Source organism: Fukomys damarensis, unplaced genomic scaffold (assembly GCF_012274545.1).
Source record: "Fukomys damarensis isolate Sample0158 unplaced genomic scaffold, DMR_v1.0_HiC HiC_scaffold_26, whole genome shotgun sequence".
Lineage (NCBI taxonomy): Eukaryota > Metazoa > Chordata > Mammalia > Rodentia > Bathyergidae > Fukomys > Fukomys damarensis.
Window position 1 is genome coordinate 20669208 of NW_022900938.1, and position 4842 is coordinate 20674049.

Sequence of the window (4842 nt, forward strand, 5' to 3'; positions counted from 1 at the left end):
GCCTCTCTGCATGCACCTGTGTCTGTCTGTACAGCAAACCTGACTGTAGGACTCTCGTCACAAATGAACTGTCAGATCATTACTACGGCTGATGCAGTATAATCTGTCTTGAAATTAGCATCAGTCTGGCCAGGCTGGGCGCTCACTTGCCACGGAGGCTAATTCACTCCTTGAATATGCATTCACGGACATGTGCCTCGATTTGGAATCCAGGGGGAGTACGTGTTAAGAGCAGATTTTCTGAATTAGCATGGCGAGAGGAAAGGGTCCTTCATTTAGACGGCTGCAGATGCTGCTCCCTCTCGTTCATTACAATTGCATTTCATCAGCTTTATGATGTCCACACGTCAATTGAGTGTGAGGATTTTGCACACAAAAGAGCCTCAGGGAAAACGACTCCACTAGCTAATCAGCTGATTATCATACCTCAAATGGGCTGCAGGACTTGCTGCTCGCAACCTGTATGGGCGAGAGAAGAATGGAAGATTAAGACTGCAAAGAAAGAGGACTCTTCAGCCTGTTTGAGGAAATTAGAGAGGAATTTGTCAGCAAGAAGAAAGGACTCTTAAAAGCAGAAGTGCAAGCCTTTGGAATAGATGGAAATTTGAAATAAAATAATGTTTTTCTTTAAAAAAGGGTTGGTGGGGAAAAGGTGAAAGGTTAATTAATTATATCATCCTTCCACTTATGCCCAGCTGTGGAAAGCTCTGTCCGCCCCTGCCCTAGATTTTTAAACCTAGATGCAGAACCCAGCCCAGGTCAAGAAGAGCATCTTAGAGTAATTGAATTAGTTTCCTACTAGTAGAGGATTCACAACTGCCCCTGGGCACCTCCTTACAGATTTCCTTGGATTGCTTGGGAATTCATTGGTTTTTAAAAAGGAAATGATGATAAGAGAAGAAAAACACACCCACATGACTCTGTAAAGCGAGCTAGCTTGCAGAACTATTTATGAAAGTCATTAATGGAGATTTTGTCATCAGAGGTGGATTTTTATATCCTTCCAGGAGAGGAAATTAATGGGTGGCCTTTTTTCTCTTTATGTCTGAAATTTACCAAAGTTTTCTCCCAGATCCCTAGGGCCTTCCTCAAGTCTATCTAAAATGCAGTTAGAGCCGAGGCTGTCTTTTGCTTCACAGCGCGTCAGCCTTATGCTTTCATCAGAGGAGTCTAACTCACACAGATGCACTATTTAACAATGCCATCCCCTGCCTTCATCAGAAGGGGGAAGGTTGCAGAGCCGAGCCCTCCAGAATAAGGGGGGCAGGTCCCCTGTGATCGGGCGAAAGCTGAACATCGGTGCCAGTTTCCATCTGTCATGATAGCCTATCTCCAAACCTTCAATCTGTCAAAAGCTCGCTGCCTGGCTGAAGGCTCCAGGAGATTTGGTGCACTAAACACATTTGACAACAGCATTATCACTGCAAGGAGCCAGCAAAATGCCATCAATGTGTTAATTGTAACTAGCTATGTAAAGTGTCACTTCCCATATCATTTAACACCAGCTTCGCCTCTTTGCAGTTCCTAATTTTCTACACTTTACAAACATATGGATTGCTCTTGTAACAACAATGTGATCTTCTTAGCAGAGGTTTAATTTTGCTTGGATACACTGCACCCAAGCTACTATCTGGGAAACAGCGACGAGGAGGGGCTTGGGAGGGAAGGGAGGAAGAGAAAATAAAGGGAAGCTTGGGTTGAGGAGCCAAGGGGAGATGAGAGAGGCCAGCAGGAATCAAATGCTTCTTTGGGAGGTTGCTGTGATAATTTTTAGATGCATGGAATGGTGGTGTTTTTTTTCCTGGGGTGCATTCCTGCTAATAGGTAAATAGTTCCTTTTTTCTTGCAGAGGATGAAAAATGCATATCTAGGATGTTTGCAGGCAGGGAGTTTTCTTCCATCGTACTCTGAACAGTTTTGTAATGGTAGACATGAGAGCAGCACATAAATAAATGAAAAATCCCCCTTGAAGATCTGAATGGGTTTTTAGCACCCAAGTACCTAATATTCAATTTCTAGTACAACCAAGGCCAGGTGTTAAATTTCTCTAGTTACTGTCACTAATGCAAATTAGATTCTTTTTCTGCTCGTAAAAAATCAAATCCACATTAGAAATTAGCTATAAAATGTAATGACTTAAATGCTATAGTGTTTTACAAATCTCCCTGCATTTCTATGGTAGATAATGCTGTAAAACTGAGAGAAGATAATAAAATATGGTAGGAAGTTGAATTATTTAAAAGTCTTTTGTGACTGCTTACTTAAAAATGTGAGCAAAAGATTGCTCTTCTTTTTCCATGTCCCTCATCATTGTGGGACATGAGCACATTTATGATTCTATTTTTCCCAAACTGAAGTAATCAAAATCCATTTTAAACAATGCTGCAACAGCTTGAAAGTGCATTTGCTTTATTGGAAAAAAAAACTCAGAAGTTTACAGTACCTTGGCAAAATTTCTAATCACTGGTATTGTAACCATCCCGAGGAAAGTTTGGAGGGGTTAAATTAGGAGCTTAATTAGCATTTCAAAATTCACCAAATTTACCTAGGGGATTCTCTCATAGCCTTCACCCACCACCCAGTCCCCATTTCCTATATAAGAATATCCAAAAACAAGAGAAACTGCCCTTCAAAATGGAGCATTTTTTTAAAAATCCTACAATAGAACCAGGGATTTAGCTCAGTGGTACTGCACCTGCCTGGCAAGCTCAAGGTCCTGAGTTCAATTCCTGGTACCGAAAAATATAAAAAATCCTATAACACACAGCAGACCAAAATTAAATGAAGAAGAACATAAAGGCTATATATTTATCAAAATTTAAAGCCTTAGCAGCATTCTATTCCCTCAGCCAGAAAATATATACTTCACACCACCTCTGCCAAGTACCCAATTTTAAGCCCTAAAATTAAAATTGTAATAAAACTATAGGCCTCACATGAATCAGGAGTTTCTTACAAAGCAAAGTTATGGTTAAGATTAGCATTTGTGAACTCAGCTAAAAAGAATTCTGGAATCATAGCACTGGTTCATCTGAAAAATTCAATTATCAAGGAATGTGGAAGAAAACAATTTTAACACACACATCTGCAATGGTGGGGTTGCATGACTATTTTTTTTTTCAGTAGGAGAAATTCAGTCAATGTAAATCACTCACCAAGGCCACACACAACTCACCGGCCTCCTGACCATGCACCCTGTCACTCCCTGTTATCTCCTCCTAGAGGTGGTCTGGAGAGACCTAGAAAGACCACTACCCACAGAGGGCGCCCTCCCTGCCTCCCACGCAGACCCAGCCTTGCTCTCCTTCCTCTGCCATAGAGTCCTGCCCCAGGCATGGTTTCACAGTGTGGTTACCATGCTTTACATCTCCACTTCACTCTGGGGGAGATCAGGACTATGTCACATCCCTCTTGGCTTCCCTGGCACACTACAGTGCCTGATCTCTGGGGGCAGAGAGAAAGAGGAAAATATCAACTCATGGATAGGCAGCCTCTCTCCCATGTACATTTTTTTAAGACTCGCTTTTCTTGCTACGGTCCCCGCCTGTACTATGCTCCTCTAAGTAACTGCATGCTTTTTTCTGTAATGTTGTAGATGATCTTGTCTCTGTAGCATCAGTTGGCCAGCGACGGATCTTAGTGCTTTCTACCAGTGTGCAACAGAAAGCTCTTTTTTCAGTTGCCTTTTGTCCTAAAGTTATCATCTCTTTGGTCTTTATAGGGTGTTATAGTTTGTATCTAGGTGTCCCACCAAAGCCTCCTGTGTTTATGGGTGGGGCTTTATGGAGGTGGCTGGATCTAGAAGTGTGCGAATGTGAATTAAGGGTGTGTGAATATGGATTAAGGGTTTGATAACTAAATTATTCCACTGGTTGGTTTAATATGATTCTGGGTATTGATAATGGGAAAGCTCACCCTAGGTGGGGGTGGCACCACCTGAAAGGTTTGTAGCTGGGATGGGATAAAAGGGAAAAGAAGCCTTGCTATTTTGCTGCATCTGCATCCATGGACTGCCATGGACTGTTTCTCCTCTGCAGTGCCCCTCTGCCATGCTGCCCTGCATTGGAGCCAGCAGACTATGGGCTGAAGCCTTTATGAACTGTGAGCTGAAATAAACCTTTCCTCCTGTAACGTGTGTGTATTGGGTATTTTGTCTCAGCCATTAGAAAGTGACTAAACCACATGGAGCCACCCAGACTTTCTGTATTTGGGAGTTTTCCCTCACTTCCTTAGCAAGTGCCACCTCCCTACTATGTCTTACTTACTTGTCTTAGCCATTGTGTTTTTGCCTACAATCTTCATCCAAATTGGATCTCAGAAAAGAGAGATTGATTCACAGTGAGATATTCTTGGTGATAGAGTCTGCTATGTTTTCCCATCCTAAGTGTTAAACTCAGGACTGTGGGGTTTTGTTTTAGACATAGTCTGCCATGTCTCCTCTTACGTTTTGCCTCATTAGCAATAACATGCTTTACACTTTTTAAGGTACCGGTACTGGGTTGAAAAGTCTCCGCCAAAGAACTCATGTACATCTGGAACCTGTGAATGTGACTTATTTGGAAATAGGGTCTTTGCTGATGTAATCAAGTTAAGACGAGTCTACACTGGATAGATATTTACCCCTAAATCCAGTATAGCTGGTGTCCTTATAGGAAGAGAGAAGTGTAGATGTAGGCACACATCAAAGGAGCTTGGCCGTGTGAAGATGATGGCAGAGACTGGAGTTCTCTGGCCATGACCCAAGGAATGCCAAGGGTTGCTGACATCTATCAGAGGTTAGGAAAAGCAGGGAAGCATCTGCCCCTAGGGCTTTCAGAGGGAGTGTAGTCTTCCCATCACCTT